The following is a 23,441-nucleotide window of genomic DNA, read 5'->3' as shown; positions in this document are numbered from 1 at the left end:
ATCCTGAATTTTCAAAACAACCGGCTACGAGAAGCGTGCAAGTACAACTTTTAGGTGTCATTTTGAGCATATCATTTGCATCTTGCCATGAACTACGTTGGTTTGATTCCTTGCAAAGAGATACGTAGGCAACCTTCAGGTTCAACCAACTGCATTTACATCTTGTTTGTTTGCCTAAGTCTTATGGCCTCGTCAAAAGGGTCACATTCGGGCTTTGACATTCACTCATGTCATGAAATGACTTTTAGCTCTATCAAAGAGGGGCAACTGTAGACACCCCATTCTGACCGGCTTTAAGACTTGGGCGCTTTCTTTTTATTACCCGATGATGAAATTCAGAATTTGTTTATCACAGAATCCTTAATAGAAAAGATAGAATTTGAGCTTTCTTCATAACTTTAAGCCTATTTTGGTCAAGTATTTGAGCCCTATTGGGCACCCAGAGTGAAGTTGGACCAAACCAGAACAAAACTGGGCTGAATGAGTAAAACCGAGCTTTTTCTCCACTGGTCAGTCGACCGATCGACTGCCCAGAAGCAGATTGGCCCAGGTTTTGTGTTGGTGTGGGTGGGCACTTCCCAAACCTATTTCTTCACTCATTCATGCGTTGAATACATGTATATTCATCCTTCATTGCCTAGTGCGTGATCCATTGAAGCTAATGCTCCACTTTTGTCTTCCATTAGCTTCATTAGTGCTCCATTTGCTCCATTAGCTTCCTTAGTGCTCCATTAATCTTCCACTTTGTCTTCCACCATTTTCCACTTACATGGCATATATGAATACATCAAATTATTGAGAGGAAAAGGAGGATAGATTGAGGAAAGAAGGTCAGAGATAAAGAAAAAGAGAGCTTAAGCTTTGAATTCAAGAGTTAGCCAAAATTGAGTGTTAATTGTGACCTTCCATTTCTCAAGCTATACACTATATCTCATCTTATATTACAAAAAGTCATCCAAGTCATGTTATTGTAGTCAAATTCTAGACCTTTGATCAAAGAGAGAGTAGTCCTTGTGAAGTTCCAAGTGATCATTTCCTACACTTGTCCAAAGCTATTTTTGAAGCTCAAATTCCAAGCTCTTAAATTGAGGATTAAGAAAACAATTCACAACCTTGAGGGTGTTCAAGAAGAGGTTTGGAAATCAAAAAGTTCAATCTTTCTTTGGAAGATGAATTTTCAATTCTTTCATTTTCTTGCACTTCTATCTTATATTTGTTTTCTTGTTTGATTTTCTATTCTTTCATTTTATTGCACTTTCTATCTTGTATTTGTTTTTCTTGTTTTAGTTTCATTTGTTGTAATCTTGCACTTTCTATCTTATATTTTCTTTTCTTGTTTTAGTTTCATATTAGTTTTGTTGTAATCTTGCACTTTCTATTTTGTATTCATTTTTCTTGTTTTAGTTTTATATTAGTTTTTTTTATTATTATTATTATTTGAAATCTAGTCGGGAGTGGTTAGTTGAGCCACCTACATATTCCTTGTTTATGTTTTTTTCGGTGTTGCAACAAGATAGGTTTTGCTAGTCCTAATTGGCCAGCTGGCTAAGTTTTTTTGGACGAAACGGGGTAGTCTTCCAACATTGAGCATAACAAGTTCCTATGGTCTTCAAGGCGCATAAAGCTTCTATTTTGTTTTCATTTTAGTGTTTTGTGAGATTTTTATTTTGTTGTAATATTTTCCTCCTCCCTCTCTCATTCGGTTTGTAATTATTTATTCAAAATATTGTAATAATTGCCCACCTTGCTTCTTTTTATCCCGTTCTTTACTTGCTTTCTTTATTTATACATAAGCATCATATTTTGCTTTTAATCATATACATACTTTGCATCTATGTTTCATGCATCTTTATTCGTCTAAGTTTGCATTTGTAGATTTAATCAATTCTTATGTGATTACATGCGCTACCTCATGTTCCTGAGATGATTCACATGTCATATATTAGAAATCGAATCTTTAGTTGCATCCCATGTGTGAATTGCATTACGATTTTGTGTATAAGATCATGCATATTTTGCTAACTTTGTTTTGTAGCTATTCGCTGGACATCGGTAAACATGTAAGTTTTTATGTTTTAGCATCCCGCTTGTGTATGTTTTTCTTACTATGTTTAGCATTCTACCAGAAGGCTATTTGCTTACTAGATATAACTCTATAAATGCCGGTGGATGGAGGTTGTGTCCCTTAATTTGGAATGATGCTAATTTTCACATTTGTAAACTCAATTTCTTTGAGTTGTACATCTTCAAAACACATGAAATCAAATTGTTCCAAAACGAATGACATAGTCTATACTTCTTTACTTTACATAGTAATTTTAAAGATTTATTAACTAATCGGAACATGAACATATAAAGTTAATAAAACTCATATCATGGTTTAGTAGAGGCCGATCTTTGATCGGGTGAGCGGGAGTGCTCAATTATTGATCTTCCCCTTTTATACCTAAGGTTCCGAGCCAAGCATGTTTGGTTATGATGAATAGTGGCCTTGGCACGAGTCACGAGTTTCCTCATTTTCCTAAAATATTAGTGTAGACATCCCTGAACGCCTTGGGAGGACGAGTCCCGTTCTATTCGTATTGGGTTCACTACAGTTCGGGACTCTCAAATTGTCATGGTTCTTAATCTGAACCAAAGAGTCCAAATCTAGCAAATCGTTTTGAGAAACAGATTTTTGAAAAGAAGTGTCAAACATGGACTGCTTTGCCAGATACAGAGTCGCCACTTAAATATTTTTTTATGGGGGAATTTAGGAAACCCTGACTCGATGCCAAAGGCCACATGTCCGTCATCACCAAAGTTGCCTCGGCTCGGGAGCTTGGGTACAATTGGGGAAGGTCAGCTGTGAGCACCCCCTCTCGCCCGATCCGAAGATCGGCCTCTACTAACCGTGATATCCGTTTTTGAAAACGTTATGTGTTCTTATTCCAGTTATTAGCCTAGATTTACTATGTTATGCGCACAGCAAACAAGTATAGACCGAATCGCCTAAATTGGAACAAAACATTTCATATCCGTTCGTTTGAAAAACAGTTTGAAATTTGCTACTCACAAGTAGGCTAAAGCACGGATTTCAACGAGTTGTCCCAACTCAAACAATCCAACCTTCACCCACAGGCACTCAAGCAGTTTATATCACATAAGCATCTAGCCACATGGTAAGCATGCTGTCATGGCAACACTCACACTCATGCAAAGATGCTAAAGCATGAAAGCTTACCTAGTACTCCGAGCCAACACAGAAACTAGTTAGTAATCATATGCATGATCCTAGTTCATGTTAAGATGGCTAATGCAACACATGCAAGATGCAGCTACAATAGGCTCGGCTAATCTATGGATGGCATATGATGATGCTACAACTAACACGTATTCAACTTGGAATTGAAATACAATGCAGTTAGTATGATGTGCCGAGCCCGGTGCATGCAAGACAAATGTATGGATGCACGCATGCATAGCATAAGGTATGCTAAATTAAATATGCCCTAATACTAACCATCAAAGCAAGTAAGTAAAAGGGAGAAAGAAGTGAGGGATAGAAGACATGCACACACGCACCCACACTTATTACAAATTTGCCCTCACTCGGAGGGACCAAAAGAATAATACAATTAACTAACATACAAGCTAATTAATTATTACAGACAAATTAAACTAGTTAAACTAGTTAAGCAAATTAACTAATCTAGGAAAGCAATAAACAGCCTCGGGAACAGGGCCCAATGCAATGCGTGTTCGGCTCCGCTCGGAAAGTCACTGCCATGCACAAGTTGCCTCTGCTTTGACTATTCTGCTTCTCTGAAAATTGCACAACTCCCAAGGTTGCTTCTCTGAGTGTTGTGGAACACCACCGACTGAGTGGGATCATCACCGGCCATTTTGAAGTGGTCATCGACCATCCATTGAGCTCTCGGCCAAATATATTTGGTCGGTCGGCAGTATATATGGCCGGCCGGCCAAAACTTCCTACAGAAACCTGTTTGACAGCAGCAGAGGGCAGGCAAGGCATGGCAATGTGTTTCAAGCAATGTATGCACCAACCACACTCCTTATCATATTTATGACTCAAAAGAGGATGGGCCTCGATTCTCGGGCCACCAATCACGTATTTCCATACATGATGGCCTAAGAGACCAAGTATGCATTTTGATTTCAAATGCAATGCACACACACAAACAAAGGCCCAATCCCTATCACTAGATCAAGGGACAAGGCATGCATGCTAGATGGAATGCAACCTAGGCATGCAAACTAGTATGCTATATGGTATGGAGGGGAGCATGCAAACATGCAATGTACACTAGGTACACAACCTAAGCAAACAAGGCAAACAAGCATGTCACAACTATGCAAGCTAATGAAGCATGCGAGATGTGATCTAATCATGCAAGTGTGCAAGACATGCAAACATGCTAGCAACTTGACCAAGGGAATGCATGCCAAATGCAAGTGATTTCAAACATGCAACACATGCAACCAAAACATGCAAACGTGGATTAATGCAACAAAATTTGAATAGCATGCAAAAGATGGACTTAAACTGAATTAGGCAGCTCTCAACTAGGCCCAAAACAATGGCTAACATGCTCAAGAATGGAAGCCAAAACACATACAAATAGGCATGCATGTAAGGTCCAACACTTAGGCACATAGAGACAAATTTTAAGCACACTTAAAAGAGGAACAACATGGGCATATGGCATGCAATGTAAGCTCTGAAAATCATGTTAATGATGGTGCCAAAACAAGCAAACAAAGTAAGCATGGCATGCAACAATGGTCCAAGATTCAAGGCAAGCCCAAGGGGGATTGAACTACACTTAATGCAACCACACATGGCATGAATTAAATGACCAAAACCAGAGTTTTAGCATGCTAAAACAAAGCCAAAAGACCACTTAGATGGCATCTAAATGACTTACACATGGAAGCATACACAATGACCAAACATGGAGCATAGGACACAACCTCTTGGAGCATCAAAGGGGCCATGAAATGCAAGCATACAAGCATGCTAAGTGGACTGAAATGACATGGAAAATGGTTCCAACTCACTAAATCAAAGCAAGTAAAGCATGCTCCACACTCACACACCCAAGGCTAACAAGCCAAAATGCAAGGTGGCTACACCAAGCATGTCATGGTCGACCAAAGCAATCAAAAATAGAACTTGCTAAAACAAGTACAAAAGCTTCACAAAGCTAGGCCAAAAGCATGCTTGAACAAGGGTTAAAACCTAGATGCATGTTAAGGCTACAATATGGCATTACAAGACATGTATGCTAAACAAGCAAGGTGTGTCCAAACCAACTAAAAACAGAGGCATATTATGACATAATAAGCATGAAAATCAGCTAAGGCATGGCCAACACACACTTAGACTAGATGCTCCCTCAAGAGGCAAAAAGGAGCCCTTTTCAAGGACAACAAGGAGAGGGGGTGGCCCTCTCCTTCCTAGGACCTCAAGGCACCATCCTCATCACTGAAATCCCTCAAGATTTCAGTGGTGAGGAGGCCCAAACACAATGGTCCCGAAGCTCAACCAAAATGGCACAAAATGGAGCCTTTCAAGGCTTGAGAGGGGTCAAACCACCCCAAAGCTTAAAGCAACCTTAACCAACTATTTAGAGCACTAAAAAAAAGAACTTTTATATGTTATACACAAAGCTCAAAAATAGGTGCAAGGTAGGCAAAAATGCAATGCAAAAATGGGGAGTAAAGGGACAAGTTTCTTACCCTTATAGACCCTCTTCACTAATGGTGAACCAGCTGGTTCTTCAAGCTCAAACCAGCTCCACAACTCCAAAAGCAACCCTCAAGGGCCTCAGCTCCAAGAAAATGTGTGATGGTGGGTGTTTGTGTGCAAAACTAAGGCAAAAACACTCACAAAATAAGGGAGAGAGAGATATAGAGATGGAGGACGTATGAACCCTAACCCTAAAACTCAAAACCCTCTGAAAATTCTGTCTAAGTTGTCTAACCCCTAAAAGAGGGAGAGGAGGCCTCCTCTTATAGAGCTTCAATCTTGTAAGCTTACAAGACAAGCTAGCTAAGAGGGAAATCCCTCCATACTGTATGGAGGGGAGCCAAGTACATGCCAGCTGCATGAAAATATCTGCAAAAGCAGATGCACAGTAGTCGGCCGGCCAAAAATGCAATTGACCAAAAAAAGATAGCCGGCCGGCCATCTATAGTGCCGGCCGGCCAAGAATTTGGCCGGTGGCAACAAAACACAGCCGGTGGCCTCAAGCCATGGCCGGTGGAGTATGGGGATGGCCCACAAGCCATTCCCTGCCCCTCCAAGACAAAGCACAAGTGTTTGGTGCAAAACCAGACACAAAACAGTCGAGTCGAGAGATCCTGAGGCAAGGCGTGTAGCCGAGACCTCCGGGAACTCAAGACGAACACAAACATGGATGATCACCGAGTGTTCAAGTGGTGACGTCCAAGTCTTGAGGATGGTCAAAAATGGGGTGTCTACAATTAGGTGGCGACTCTAGGATCTGGTGATGTAGTTCATTTCCGGCAAAGGTTTTATATTCAAACGGATTTTCTATAAAATTTTCCAAATCTAGACTCTCATCTATGTCTCAAATTGCACTCGTGAGACTAGATCGAAAAAATCGAGGGTCCAAACTATTTAATGGCTCGGGTACCCCCTAGGCGATGTTACAATGTACAAAATTCACCTTTGAAGGAAAGGATTTGATTTCTGAACTTCCTTTTGATCACACTCAAGTTTAGGAAGTGTGTTCTCAATTCTCAGTTTGAAAATTCATAATTCTTGCTAAAATGGTGTTTTTGGGTGGTTTAATAGTTTGGAGGGGGCGGGGAAGAGTTATATAACTCTATGTTTTTCTCTCTTTTGATAACACTCACTTTCTTTTGAATCAAAGCTCTTGAATTTGGCTATAGTAGGATTTATGTTATGGTTTTGATATATCAAAACTTGGTATATCAGTGTATGCCAAATGGAAATGTTTTGGCTCAAAACTTAAGACAACTCTCTCTCTCTCTCTATATATATATATATATATCTTTTCTCAATTCATTCATTTCCTTCTAACAATCTGATCACCTTTATATAGGCAATGGAAAAATGCTTATTGAAAAAGATGGTGGGGGACAAGGTTGCAAACAAGGCCATAAGATGACAAAGGCCAAGAACTTTGTTAAAGAGGCCAGCTCTCTTAACAATGAAAAATGAGTAGATACACACTTTCTAAGGCTCAATGGAGTAGGTGTGAGGAGACAATGTGGAAGACATGGATGATAGGGTAACAAGGATAATTGCATTGGATGCTCCTTTTAGGGTAAGAGACAAATGCTCTTTTGACAATGGATGCCAAAGGAAGATAATGGAGGGTGAGCACGTGTGTATCTCGTGCATGAACGTATCAAGAAAGATCTGGAATAGCATGTTCCACACACTTCTAACAAGAATTTTGCCGAAACTATCCTATTTCTGGAAAAATTAGCTGGCTGGCCAAAATCTTGGTTGGCCAGCCAATTTAATTGGCTGGCCAGCCGAAACGTTGGCTGGCCAGCCGAAACGTTGGCTGGCCGGCCAACTAATTGGCCAACCAGCCAAAAAGTTGATCGTAGCCTAACTAGTTTGTGCGAAACAGGATTTTTTCACAGAATTATCATCCTTTCCTCATATTTCCACATTGTTCTTTGCTCAATTTCTTGAGAAAATATTTCATTTTGAAGTTTAAAAATAAGCCTCAAAACACTATGAAAATATTCGAAACAAAGCGCGGAAAGAAAGTTTTGAAAGATAGTTCTGAACAGGACTTAGGCACTTAGCCAAAATAGGCTTAAGGTTAGAATTGAAGCACAAATTCCATCTTTCTTACTGAAGCTATTGTGAGAAACACATTCTTGTATTCATCATCGGGTATTTAAAAGAAAGTGCTCCAGTCTTAGTGCCGATCAAAATGAAATGTCTGCAGATAAGTTCTTTTCTCCACAACTTTTTCTCTCTCTGCTTTCTCTACCATAGGACATCGTCGTTCATTAGCACAACCTTAACCATCATCTATAGTCATCTCCCTACTGCTATTTGCATCTCGCCAATCCAAATTTGGAGCACCGTTCACCATTCCAAATCATCATGCCTTCATCATCGTTGTTTATGAATCGCCAGTCAAAATCTCAATTGACGTTCAATGTTCGCCACTACTTCTAGCAACTTTGCCTTTAACGTTCCCCCACTACCACTTCCCATCACTTTGTTTCCCTTTTTCAATCTCTCTCTCTCTCTCTCTCTCTCTCTCTCTCTCTATAAAAATAGTGTGATTTCGTCATAACACATGGTGATTTCATTGATACAATGTGAAATTTCACTGTGATTTAAAAACATTTATATTTTATTAAGATTTTATTAAACATCACACAATTTTTTTATATTATTGAATTTGGGTATTGACTTTTGATTGTTCAATGGTAATTAGGGCGAATGGATTGGTGGTTGTGGTAATTTGGGGGGTCGAGTTGACGAATTTGCTCTTACTTTGGGTAATTATAGTGCTAGCTTAGCTGGGTAAAGGGGCTAAGCATGGTAGGAATGGGTTGTAGGTTTTTAGAGTGGTAAAGGAAGGGGCTAGGGATGGCAGGATGATTATAAAATATGTATCTATATATATATAATATTTGTATATATACTATTTGTATATATACTTGTGTGTGGGCATCGTGCTTTGCACGATTAGTTGTGCCCATGATAGAAAAGAAGCTTACTTGCTGAAGTCATACAAATTTCAATTAATAGTATTTGTGCAATTCTTGTTGCATGAAGTATTATGATGATATAACACAAAAATAATTCAAAATGTGTGAGTGAATTTCTGATCATACTGCCAACTCAGTATTCAGCTGGAGAGCACTGGAAGAATAGATGGCACCTGATTGACATGCAACAGAAAGAAGAGATTCCGGTGGTGGTTCGTCCACCCGGGGGCACTCTGACGATCAAGTCAGTTATCTCTCAAAGATAAACCAAGAGCTTAACTCACGATTGAGAATATAAATTGCGTACCTTAGACCCATGGGGGTGCCTCTCTTTTATAGTTAACTCAATCCTAGTCCCAATAGAAGCCTTGCTTCAATGGACTTTAGCTCAGTGCTTATCATGGACTCTTCAATAGATAAAGATAAACTCCCTAAGAGCTTTATCCTATCCAGGCTGAAGTCCTTCCTCATTCTAGGACTCTTGTCCCTTATCCGCTTATCCCAGATTCCGATATCTTCAGAGATAACCTCGGCCTAGCCGAGATCACCTCGGCATCACGACCAGGACACGTGGCATCTCGGCTGACACGTCGGTGTCACCTTAGCCACGTGTTGGTACTCAGAAAATATATACCCATAACTGCCCCCTAGGTTCAATTACCTCGGCATCCTGAGGTGATGGAACCTATACCAGTTCTGCTTTTTAGAACGTCGGCTAAGCTCGCTTCTTTATTCATTACCGAAGTAAGAACTCGTTGACTCAGTTTGACCAAGACCTATAGTCTACTCTTTTCCAATGCTTTAGAACCACTAACCAGGGTTGTTCAAATTCCTCAGCCGACATCACCTCCAGGCCGACATGTCTTCTATAGAACATGAATTCCATGAGCTCCTTCACGCGTATGAGCTGTTATGCATAGTAACTCAACCGTTTAAGACACGCGTCCACCCCTTACTAGATCGTACCTGTTACGCGTCTGTAAGTCAAATTTTTCTCGCATGCGCCGTCTGACGCATACGCTCTTTTAGGAACATTAATGGCCTTTTTGCCGCCATTTTTCCGTTTTGATCAAAAATCAATTTCTCTCTCTTCGTCTCTTCACTTTTGCATCCTCATTCTCAAGCTCTCAACTCTCTCTCTAACTTTACTTCCCAAGTCTGCCATTCTTGCTCCCGCGAAGCTTTCTGCAACTACTTCTGTTCACTCCCTTCCGGCGAGGATTTTTGCTTCACCTTTCTAGTTGCTGCCACCGTCTGATCTCGGCGACTCTAATTTTTCCATTGTAAGTCATTGTTTCCCTCATCTCGTCTTTTACTCCTTTTTAAACTATTTTATCTGTATACTATAATCGCCATGTTGTTCTCATTTGTTTTATTGAGTCCAACCATGTATTCTGAGCATATTTTTCTCATGATTTTGCTTTTTACCCAAACTGTTCTTTAACACACAAAATATCGTCATATTTGTTCATTCTATCACTGTTCTTGGCCTTGCACCCTGGCACACACTCTGTCACAGTATTCTTGATGATTCACCCTTATTCTTGACTCTGAATCATTGTTTTTGTTTCTGTTTGCAGTGTTTTTTTCCAGATTCTTGCCTCTAATCTTTGTTTTCATAGATCTAGGTTTGGGACTTGCTTATAAAACCTTTAAATTCTAAGAAGAACTGAAACGATTCCACAAATTCTAACCCCAACTCACATTTTAGGTTTTTGCCGAGGTCCCTTACAACCTTTATAAAAACCCCTTCTTTCTGAAATCCAACTCCTCCAATCTAAGCCGACGTCATGGGTATGTGGAAGCATAGGGTAGACACCCCGACCAAGTTAGAAAACTTTAGGCAAGAGTTTAACATCCCGGCCGACGTTCATCTGAGGTTGACTGGGGAGAATGACTCCATCATGCCTACAATTGATTCTATGCCCTTCCCTGTCGTAGCTTTTATCGAGTGTGGACTTAGGCTCCCACTCAACATCCTTTTTCGAGAAGTCCTCCATTACTATAAGTTGAACCCGATGCAGCTCGCCATCAATTCCTACTGAGTCATCAATGGTATAACAGCCTTAGCCCGACAAGAGAATGCTAGGGTTACCTTAGCCGACATCCAATACTGTTATACCATGTGCGGCCTTTCACTGAAAGAGAAAGGTTATATTTATTACCTCAAGCCGAGGTCCACAGAGTATAAAATCGTGGCCGACCTCCCAGACTCCAACAAGGGAGCTGGGGATGATTACTTCATTACCTCGGAGAATTTGGAGTTTGCTCCAGATAAGGACCTCCACCTCTACCCTCTTCCTCAAACAATTTTTGTAGAGGGTAATGGTGAGAGCCTAATGTTTATACTTACTTATTTTTTAAAGTCTTCAATACTTTATACTAATGTCTGTGCTATTCTTTTTGCAGTTCTCCCTCAGCCACCAAAGGGCTTTCGCCAGTCTTTCTTCCCTAGCAAAGACTTGAAGAAGCTTTTGGATTTGCCAATCCACAAGCACAGAGCCCCTTTAATACTCAACTTTATCCCAACATACAAATCAGTACTCCCTGACGTTCCAAAGAAGAAGAAGAAGAGCCAATCTCCCCCTTCTACCACAACTCCTCAGGCTGCCTCCACATCTCGGCCAAATCAAGGATCGACCTCAGATCCAACAGAGCAGCCGTCAACCTCGGCTCCATATCTGATACCTCTATCTCAATGCCATTGACGACGTCGAACTGCTTTTGCTGCTGAGATGGGCCACCAGAAAGCAGTTGCTAAGGATCTTTTGGCAAATATTCCTGGCTCAGTTGATGCTCAACCGGCACCAACTCAACCAAAGCCGAAACAAAAAAGGATAAAGAAGGCTCAGCCAAAGGCAACGGTGACTCATGTTGACACTGAGGACACCTTGCCAATCTCCAAATTGGCTGAGAGCGATAAGTCTCATTCTGCCGCCGAGAAGAGGCCCGCCGAGGCCCAACCGTCCGAATCCACTCGGTCAAAGAGGCCGAGGTCCGAATCTGCAACAGCTTCAGGCTCCATGAAGTCTGGTTCCCCTTGGGCCTCCCAAATTACACTGGAGGATAGGCCAGTCAGAGCTGGCGATAGTGCCGATGACGTTAATGTTGGCGTCACTCTTAGTGCCGCTTTGTGCCTCCCTGGAGATCTTGACCGAAACGCCGAGATGAGCGAGTATGAAAACTTTGCTTTGATGCTCCAGCACTCTGTCCAAGTAAGTCTTCACACTTGGTGTCTTACTTTTCTTTTTTATACTTAGAAAATTTTTCTAATAACTTTTGTTTTGCCTATTTTCTTCAGGCAATCCAGCACGCCCACTCCTTCTCAATGCAATCTTTTGAGACAAGGAAGGCGTTGGCTGACAAGACTAGGGAGGCTACTAGTCTACAGAAGAACAACAAAAACTTGTAATAAAAAATGAAGACTTTGGCAGACCAGGCCGAGGCTGCTATCAAAGCTAAAGATGATGCCAAGGAAAAAGCGGAGGCTGCTGAGGCTATTAAAAAAGTTCTTGAGGCCCAGAGAAAAGAGGCCGAAGAAAAGACGGCCGAGGCCCAGAAGGAGCTGCAGGATGCCTTGGCCACAAAGGACGCTGAGCTCAAGGCTGCTGATGAGAAAAGATACAATGAGGGGGTGGCTGACGTCACGACGGATTACGAAAAACAGGTGAAGCAGGCATGCAACAAGGGTTTCACCCTTGGTTGGATGACTTTGCTGAAAAAGCTTGAAATCCCCGATGACTCCCCCCTCAGGAACACCGATGCCCTTCCTCTTCCACTCCCCCCAACTCCAACCCAATCCGACGACGATTCTAAGTCTGAGGAGGAGGCTTTGGTGAGGAAGTCAAAGGAAGCTACTGGGGCCAAGTCCCCTACTCCAAATGAGCAAGTCTTGGACTTGACTCAGAATGAAGAGGGTGAGGAGGTTCCCAAAGATGCTACTCCTGAGAAGGCATCATCAGATACGCCCATAGCCGACAAGAGCATCGACAAGACCTTTCAAGAGATAGATGCTGAGCTCGCGACTGAGAAGGCCGCCGAGATGTCTTCTCAGCAGTCTTCTGAACTCCAGGCCCAACCTCCTCAAGATGCAGAAGAGTCTTAGTTTCGATGTTTTTTCTTTTGCTTCTGTACTTTGCACTTTGGTTTTCCTTTGAAACAATGTAAGCTCTTCACATGGTCGATGTGCCTTCTTATAAATACAACTTCTTTGTTTTGCTTGCATATTTGTCTTCCTTGTACTGCTCTCGTATGATTTCATACTTAGAATATTTTACATATCTTCAATGCACACTTTAACTGTGTAATTTTCTCGACGTGAAATACCTCGGCTATACCCACCAACGGTTTACATCGGCAAGTACATCAGTACTCAGTTTAGTACAACCTTGGTTTTTACATGTAATTTTTTCATAAATTTCAACAAGTGTTTGTCATGATCTCGGTTTAACTTCAACTTGTAAATTTTTCACAAATTTTAACAAGTGTTAGACATAACCTTAGTTTAACTTCAACTTGTAAATTTTTTCATAAATTTCACCAAGTGTTAAACATGATCTTAGCCTAACTTCAACTTGTAAATTTTTCACAAATTTCAACAAGTGTTAGACATGACCTTAGTTTAACTTTAACTTGTAAGTTTTTCACAAATTTCAGCAAGTGTTAAACATAACCTTAGTTTAACTTCAACTTGTAAATTTTTCACAAATTTCAACAAGTGTTAAACATGATCTCGGCCTAACTTCAACTTGTAAATTTTTCACAAATTTTAACAAGTGTTAGACATGACCTTAGTTTAACTTCAACTTGTAAATTTTTCACAAATTTCAACAAGTGTTAAACATAACCTTAGTTTAACTTCAACTTGTAAATTTTTCACAAATTTCAACAAGTGTTAAACATGATCTTGGCCTAACTTCAACTTGTAAATTTTTCACAAATTTCAACAAGTGTTAGACATGACCTTAGTTTAATTTCAACTTGTAAATTTTTCACAAATTTCAACAAGTGTGAAACATGATCTCGGCCTAACTTCAACTTGTAAATTTTTCACAAATTTCAACAAATGTTAGACATGATCTCAGCCTAACTTCAACTTGTAAATTTTTCACAAATTTCAACAAGTGTTAGACATAACCTTAGTTTAACTTAAACTTGTAAATTTTTCACAAATTTCAACAAGTGTTAAACTAATTTTAGCTTGTATATTCTACCTTGCCGAGAACCATTTTCCAACTTTCTGCCCCCTAATATGAACTTAAGTTCCACTTGGGTTCTCATTATGCATGTATTCTAGAAACATCATCAACTATTTTATCAATCATAAGTGTGGAAAAATCAAGCTAAAACTTTATTTATTGCTTCGGCAAATAACAAAAGACAAGAAAATTTAATGATAAAAAAAATTCAGATTGCAAGTATTCCAGGGCCTTGGCAACTCTTTGCCCTCGTTATCTTCAAGCCGATATGCCTCATTGCCCAACACCGAGATGATTCTATAGGGTCCCTCCCAATTTGGGCCAAGCTTGCCCTCTCTGGGATCCTTCTTGTTGCCGACGACCTTTCTCAAGATGAGGTCACCGATTTGAAACTCCCTTGGGTTGACCTTCTTATTATTAGCCCTGGCAAGCTGCTGCCGGTAAGCTGCCAGTTGAATTGCAGCTCTCTCCCTTCTTTCTTCTAGCAGATCTAGATCTCGGGCTAATAATACATCATTAGTCCCATTCTCTACTCCCTGAGTTCTGATCCCTGGGATGCCGACTTCTAGAGGAATGACTGCTTCTGTGCCATAAGCCATGGCAAACGGGGATTCCCCAGTTGATCTTCTCGGCGTAGTCCGATATGCCCAGAGTACACTTGGTAGTTCATCTACCCACTTTTCCTTTGCTGCTTGTAGCCTCTTCTTAATCCCATCCAAGATGACTTTATTGGATGCTTCTTCTTGTCCATTGCTTTAAGGAAAGCTCGGGGTTGAAAATAATTCTTGATCTTATATTTTGCACAAAAGTTCTTGATTAGCTTACTGTCAAATTGTGTTCCATTATCGGCAACTATTTCTCTTAGAATCCCAAATCTAGTGATGATGTTTTTCCATATGAAGTTCTTTACGTCCACATCTCGGATCTTGGCAAGGGGTTCTGCTTCTATCCATTTGGTGAAGTAATCTGTTGCTACCAGCAGGTACTTCATTTGCCCAGTTGCTTGGGGCATTTTTCCAATAAGATCCATGCCCCATTGGGCAAATGGCCAAGGATTGGATACTGGGTTCAGGTCTGCTGCTGGTTGGTGTATCAGTGGTGCGAACCTTTGCACTTTTCACACTTCTTGACATAGGCTTCTGCATCTTTCTACATGTAGGGCCACCAATACCCCTGGGTAATGGCCCTATGAGCAAGTGATCTGCCTCCAGCGTGGTTTCCACATATTCTTTCATGTATTTCGTATAAAAAATCTTCGACTTGTGAAGGATGTACACACCTCAAAAGGGGTCCAGTGAAGGATCTTCTGTAGAGATGTCCCTCTGCTGTTAGACTGAATCTTGCCGACTTCAATCTGATCTTGTGTGCCTCTTTGTGATCATCTGGTAGTTTTCTTTCTTTCAGGGATACTATTATTGCATCCATTCAGCTTGGTCCCATGTCCACACACATTATTTCATGCTCTGCGGTCAGTGGTTCGATGCTCGGGCCCGACAAGTAGTCAACCATTATCGTCCTTGCCTTCCCAAGTTGTATTGCACTAGCCAGGTTGGTTAGGGCATCAGCGTGACTGTTGTCATCTCAGTTAACCTGCTGTATGCCGACATACGTTCATCTCGAGTTGCGAACTCGCCTGTTGTCTGATTGACTATAAGCTGAGAGTCACAGAAGACTATCACCTCATTTGCTTCTACTACTACTACCAGTTTCAGTCCTATAATTAGTGCTTCATACTCTACTTCATTGTTTGAGGCCTTGAACCCCAAACGAATGGACTATTCTAATATCTGTCCATCTGGAGATACTAATACTACTCCTACCTCCGCTCCTTGTCGGTTTGAACTCCCGTCGACAAACAGTCAAAAGGAGTCGCCGATGTAGATGCTGCAGGGTCTTAGTTTTTCCTCTTTCCTTTGTTCCATTGCCCTCGGCTGGGTTTCTCCCTTCTTGATTGGACATCGTTCACCTCGGCTCGAAGGAGCCTGATGTACGATAGATTCTGGCATGAATTCAGCAACGAAGTCAGCCAAGACTTGGCCTTTGATTGCTGTTCTGGGTCTGAACTCCAGGTCATACTGGCCCAAGGCCACTGCCCATCTGGCTATTCTACCTGTTAGATCTCCTTGCTACAACAGGGACTTCAAAGGGTGTTCAGTTAGCACCACAATTTTATGAGCCTGAAAGTAATGGTTCAACTTCTTTGAAGCCATTACTAAAGCCAGTGCCAACTTCTCTAGGGGTAAATACCTGGTTTCTGCATCAGCCAGGGTTTTGCTTACATAGTAAACAGCCCTTTGTTCTCCTTTTTCTTCTCGGATTACCACTGCGCTTACCGCATGTTCCGAAACTGCTAAGTACAGGAACAACTCCTCTCCAGGTTGTGGATTTGAGAGAACTGGAGTGGTGATTAAATATTTCTTTAAGTCGGTCAAGGCAGCTTCACATTCCTCGGTCCATAAGAAGTCTGTGGCTTTCTTCACTAAGTTGAAGAAAGGTTTGCACTTGTCTGAGCTTCTGCTTATGAACCTGTTTAGGGTTGCAGCCCTTCCAGTCAGTATCTGTACCTGTTTTGCCGACGTTCAACTTTTCAACTCTAGGATGGCCTTGATCTGATCTGGCTGGCCTCAATGCCCCTTCTGGTCACCAGGTATCCCAAAAACTTACCAGATCCAACTCCAAATGCACACTTCGATTCATTAAGTCGGAGCCGATATGTTTTAAGGATGTCAAAGACTGCTTGTAGGTTAGCCTGATGGTTAGGTTCCTTGGTTTTCACGACCATATCATCGATATAAACTTCTACTGTTCAGCCAATCAGGTGTTTGAACATTTTGGTAACCAATCTCTGGTATGTTGTTCCTGCGTTTTTCAACACAAAAGGCATCACTCTGTAGCAATACAGCCCTTTTGGGGTGATAAACGCAGTCTTCTCCTCATCTGGGGGGTACATGGCTATCTGATGGTACCCCCTATAGGCATCCAGGAAGCTCATTCTTCCATGCCCTAAAGTAGCATCCAAGTTGGTCAATCTTGGGCAGAGGAAAACTGTCTTTAGGACAGGCCTTGTTTAGGCTGGTAAAGTCCACGCAGACCCTCCATTTACCATTTTTTTTGTTTACCACCACTGTGTTTGATAGCCATGTTGGGTAATTTACCTCTCGTATGGCTCTGGCCTCCAGAAGTCTCTCTACTTCTTCTTCCATTGCTTCAACGTGCACCAATGTCGGTCTTCTTACTTGTTGGATTATAGGTTTAGCCGACCTGTCTACGTTCAGTTTATGGTAAGTGACCTCGAGATCAATGCCAGGCATTTCGTAAGGCATCCAGGCAAACACCTCAATGTTTGCTCTCAAAAAAGCCTCTAACTCCTTTTCCTAGTCTTCGGCTAAGCCAGCGCCGAGAAGGAATAAGCGTTCTTCATCTCCCTGCTGGACGAGGATTTTCTTCAGTGCTTCTTCACTCTTCTCGGCTGGCTCCTTACCGACGTTATCTAGGACCTCCATGTCCTCGTCTTCGATCTCTGTCCTTTCTGGCTCTCGTATGCTGCAGGTAGATTCATTGCTGCCATGGAGCAGTTTTTTGCCTGCAGCTGATCTCCTCTGACCTCCTCTATCCCATGTTCTGTTGGAAACCGCAATAGTTGATGCAATGTTAAGGGAACAGCCCTCATTGCATGCAACCATGGCCTTCCCATGATAGCATTGTAAGGGAAAGGTGTGTCGATTACGATGAACTCTGTCTTTATCTTCCTGGTGCCAGCCTGCACCTCCAAGTTTGCTGTTCCCAGTGGCCATGTCGGTGTTCCATTGAACCCGACCATTGGGCCATTGGATTTCTCCATATCGTCTGAGTGAAGGCCAAGCTCCTTGTAACACCTGACATACATGATGTCACAAGAGCTGTCTTGGTCGATCAGGACACGCTTTACTTGGCATTCCCCAACCTGGAGGGATACTACCAAGGCATCATTGTGCGGATGTTGGACCATCTCAAGGTTAACTTCAGTAAATGACACTACTGGTCCTTAGTACTCCTCGGCCTGATGTCGTTTTTCCCCAACCTGGTACACATGCTGTAAGTGCTTCACCTTCTGGGTTTCCCCCCGTATTTCATTTTCGTTTTCGTTGACCTTCGAGTGAATTACATTAATTACCCAAGGTCCTCCTGCCTGTGGTTGCTGTGCTGTGGGAGGCGAAACTGCTGGTGCCTAAGGTAGTCTTGCCTGCTCTTCCCTTGTCCTGGCCTCATCTATAAGGTCTCTCAAATGGCCTTGCCTTACCAGGTCTTCTAGGTGTGCCTTCAGGGCTCTGCAACCCTGAGTCATATGCCTATCTTCGTTATGGTAAGCACAATGCTTACCAAGGCTTCTTCCCATACATTCTCCTGGCACCCTAGCTGGTGCTAAGAAATAGGGCTGGGATCGAATTTTGTCCAAGACTTTGTGAATTGGGATTCGGAACACAGTTGTGACTGCCTGTGCAGCCCTCAGTCCTATCTCTTGCTTGTTGGATCCGTTATTACCTCGGTCTCGCTTCGGCGAGCCGTTTCCTTTTTCTTACTTTGTCTCCTTAGTTCCGGATGTGTCTTCCTCGGCTCTGGCATACTTCTCAATTCTGGCCATGAGCTCTTCCATGCTTTTTGACAATGTCTTTGCCAAAGACTTTCATAGTGGACAGTCATCTTTTAGGCCGTTCTTGAAAGATACGACCGCCACCTCTTAGTTGCACTCGGGTATTCTGTTGAACACCTCATAGTACCTTTTTGTGTAGGCCCTAAGGCCTTCATCCTTACTGATTCTCAGAGCCATCAAAGCATCTACCCTTAATGGCTGTAGTTTGTTTGTCACGAACCTGGCCACAAACATCTCAGCCAGGCCTTTCCAGATCTTCACACTTCCCTTTGGCAATTTGTGAAACCAATCTGATGCAATCTCCCCGAAGGATGAGGGGAACACCTTGCAGAGCAACGGCTCGTTCCCAGTGTATAGTGCCATCGAGTTCAAGTATAATCCGACGTAAAAGTTGGGGTCCAACTGTCCGTTGTATATCTGGAACCTCGGCATACTGAATCTTTTTGGGGCCTCAAATTTGTCCAACTCCGCCGAGAATGGTGTTTTCGGCTTAACAGGGGAGGTTACCTCGGCATCTTGTTGCTTCCTCTTGAGGTAATCTCTCAAGTCCTCCTTTGTCTGCCCAGGAGCTCGGCTATCTCCAGATTTCAACCTTTTTGGTACACTACTTTCGGCTTCGTTGTGAGCCCTCTTTGACCTTTCTCCATTAGTTGTGTTGAAGCACAGGGCCTGCCTTTGAACATGCCAATGTTCTTTGGGGTCTGTCTCCTTGGTGTGATGTGTCCTTCGAGACTCTTCCCTCATCGACTCTCCTCGCCTGACTTTCCTTGAAGGTCGGTGAGAGTGTCTTTCACTCCTGGTGTGCTGGGGGGCTATAGAGAGTGTTTTCTGCCCTCCCTTCTGGGCATTGGCCGCTGGAATCACCGTGTTGTGCAGCGGGAATGGTAGCTGCATGACGTTGTTTTCCATCATAAAATTGACGACTAATTGCAGGTCTGCCAATTTATTGGCCATCTCTTTCACCTCGTCGTCCCTCCGTAGGCATCTATCCTTCCATACCTGGAGGTCGTCCTCGTTGTAGTACCCACTTCGATCTGGTTTCTTTGGTACGTCGCCATCCTGGCCGACGTCTTTCTTTCCGTGATTCTGGTTTTGAGTCTCCTCATTGCAACCATCTTCCTCCATATTAGGACCAACGTGTTTACAGTTCCCAGCAGGGGTTTCATCCCCAACCTTATCCTTTTGTCCGTCGCTGGCCATCCATTCTCCTTTCTTTCCCATAGACGGCGCCAAATTGTGTGAGTGAATTTCTGATCACACTGCCAACTCAGTATTCAACTGGACAGCACTGGTAGAATAGATAGCACCTGATTGACCTGCAACAGAAAGAAGAGATTCCGGCGGTGATTCGTCCACCCGAGGGCACTCCGACGATCAAGTCAGTTATCTCTCAAAGATCAACCAAGAGCTTAACTCACTATTGAGAATATAAATTGCGTACCTTAGACCCATGGGAATGCTTCTCTTTTACAGTTAACTCAATCCTAGTCCCAATAGAAGCCTTACTTCAATGGACTTTAGCTCAGTGCTTATCCTGGACTCTTCAATAGATAAAGATAAACTTCCTAAGAGTTTTATCCTTATCCAGACTGAAGTCCTTCCTCATTCTAGGACTCTTGTCCCTTATCTGCTTATCCCTGATTCCGATATCTTCGGAGATTACCTTGGCCTAACCGAGATCACCTCGGCATCATGACCAGGACACGTGGCATCTCGGCTGACACGTCGGTGTCACCTTAGCCACGTGTTGATACTCAGAAAATATATCCCCACACAAAATATAGTTAATAAGTGCATGTGTAAATAGAAATAAATGAAAGTTGAGTTTTTTATTTTGTATTCTTTCGTTGAAATAAAGTTTAAGATATTCATGTGATTCCACTGGTTCAAGAGCACAAATATTAAGATTGTTTTTACTGGAAAAGATATTAAAAAGTAGTTTTTACACGTTTCTAATGAAGGATTCCATAAGCGTTTGCATCTTTTGGTGACCCAAGAGAGTAGCATACTTCATGTCTTCTCTCTACGTGCATCAACGATTTGAATAATATTTCATCCTTAAAGCTAGATATATAAAATTAAAATATGAAACATGCACATAAAATATATTATACGACTAAAATTAAGGACAAAATTCACTTTACTCTCTTATAATTTCGTTTCGAAGCACTTTATCATTTATGATTCAAATATAGGTAGAGAATTTTTTTATAATTTTAGAATAAAGTACTACAGTAAGTTTTCCATTAAAGATAACGGAATGTTTGCCACACTTTCCCAAATTGATAGTGGGCATTACAAAAATCATTAGTTAAAGTAAAAAATTGAATCAAATATTAATAATATCCTTATATTCATCTTATTCTCTAAATTAAATCTTAATCCTAACCAAACCCTAACCCTAATTGTTATTTCATCAAAATTTAATTTAATTTAAAATGTTATTAAATGAGAAATTGGATTAAAAATTAAAAGTAGATTAGGGTAAATTTATGGTAATAAATTAGGCTATTTAGGTTAATTTATGGATTAATTTAATATATATATATATATATGTAAATAAAAATTAAAATTTAGATTAAGGTAATTTTATGTTATTTAGGTTTATTTATTATTTAATTTGTTAAATGTTATTAAAAAAAGATAATTTTATGATAATAAATTAAGACGTTTAGTTTAATTTTTGATTTAATTTGTTAAATATATATATATTTATATGTTTAATTAAGGGTATGGCTTCTGTCCAGTCCGGGATCGGACCGGACTGGACCGTGCTGTTGGACTCGTAGGGGCCCACCACGGGTCCCATTTTGATAATCTGAACCGTTCAATGTGTAGAACTCGTCGAGTACTATATGCCTGTAAAAAATCACGTTGATCGGATATCGATAGCTATATGATCAAAACAGTTTCGTATTAAAAAAATTGGACGGTGAACAAATTAACGGTTGACAAAAAACTGTTTTGATCACATAGCTATCGATATCCGATCAACATTATTTTTTACCGACATATAGTACTCGACGAGTTCTACACATTCGACGGTTCAGATTGTCAAAACGAGACCCGTGGTGGGCCCCCACAGGCCCAACAGCACGGTCCAGTCCGATTCCGGACTGGACAGAAGCCATACCCTTTAATTAATAATGTTATTAAATAAGGCAATTTTATGGTAATAAATTAGGGTGTTTAGTTTAATTTTTTATTTAATTGGTTATATATATGTTTATTTTAAAATTTATTAAATAATAAATTAGATTAAAAATTAAAAATTAGATTAAGATAATTTTATGGTAATAAATTAAGGAAATTTTATTAGAAAATTTTCTTTCATGTACTTGTAATCCAATTGCTCTAAAACATATTCTTGTATTTCAATAAATCCTATTATTTAAACATTTGATCTATCAAATTCTAATTCTCATATTTAAGATGTTTTGTTAAATATGTTATTAAGATAGGAAATTGTATGTACTAGGGGAAGAGAGAAAGAGAATATATTATAGGGGTATTTAAGTAATTTTACCATTACTTTTAACAAAGTTAGTTTGCATTTTCGTCCAAAACTATAAGGAGGTTCTTTGCCTATATTTAATCTACAAGAAGGTAAAATAAAACTATAAAGACTTAAAGTGAATTTTGCACTAAAATTAATCTAAACGGTGACATAGATCACTCTTAAAATAATTTTTAATTTTTTTTTAAAATTATTATTAATGATAAAAAGGTAATAATATAAAAGATCCATATAATGTTTTTGTGCACAATTGATAAATTTTTATTTTAAGCAAAATACCTTTAAAAATTATTATTGCCACAGTAAAATTGTAATTATATTTTTTTCCTGTATAATTTATTTATTTTTAATGGTGTGCCTATGTAAATGATCATGAATTAATACCAAAAACAAAAAACAAAAAAACTAAGGCTAAGTAGCATCTAGGTAAGAATAGAGGTGTGCAATTACAAAAGAGGACGACAAATAAAGTGGAACTTTAATTTCAATGTACACAAAATAAAGGGGTAAAAGGGTAATTTCATATAGAGGGTTTAAATTTAATGTCCAAAACATCCCAGCAAACAAACTATAAGCAAAAAAGCTACAAGGGCATTTTCGGTAACAACAGACAAAAAGAGATCCATCTATAAATAGTAAAAATGCTATTTAGGCCAAGTTTAGCAAGTCTCAAAAAATTCAAAAAGCTAAAAAATTACGCAAAAAGTAAAAAAATCATTACTATTCACAAATAAAAAATATTAAAAAAATATTTTATACATTTTTGTAATATAAAAGTTTTCATTACACTGTCAGCCGTACTGTCCCAGCAAAAAGGCAGGTCATACATTTTTTGAGTAAAAAAAAAATTACATATGTAAAGTCACAAAGTTTGATGGTAATATTGGACCCTTAGGGGCCCACTAAGGGTTCTATTTTGATAATCCGAACCGTTCAATATATAGAACTTGTCGAGTTCTATATGCCTACAAAAAATCACATTGATCGGATATCATTAACTATATGATCAAATCAGTTTTGTATAAACAAAACGGATGGTGTGATAGTTAACTGTTGAAACAAAACTAATCCGATCATATAGTTATCGATATCCGATCAACATGTTTTTTTACAGGCATATAATACACGACGAGTTGTACATATTAAGCGGTTCAAATTATTAAAATGGGACTCGTGGTGGCCCCCACGGACCGACCATCACTGTCCAAACACTTTGCCCCGAATGAGGTAATAATTTGCTAGGTAAGACACGCTGCCCCCACAGGGCAGCTGTACAACCTACTCAACTTTCTTCCCCTATACACTTTATTTATACAATTTTTTATTACATATTTTTTCGTAAAAAGACAAAAAGTTA

Source organism: Camellia sinensis, chromosome 6 (assembly GCF_055761805.1).
Source record: "Camellia sinensis isolate YWXY chromosome 6, ASM5576180v1, whole genome shotgun sequence".
NCBI classification, from domain to species: domain Eukaryota; kingdom Viridiplantae; phylum Streptophyta; class Magnoliopsida; order Ericales; family Theaceae; genus Camellia; species Camellia sinensis.
The sequence above is the reverse complement of the archived record's forward strand: the minus strand, read 5'-3'. Positions refer to the sequence as shown.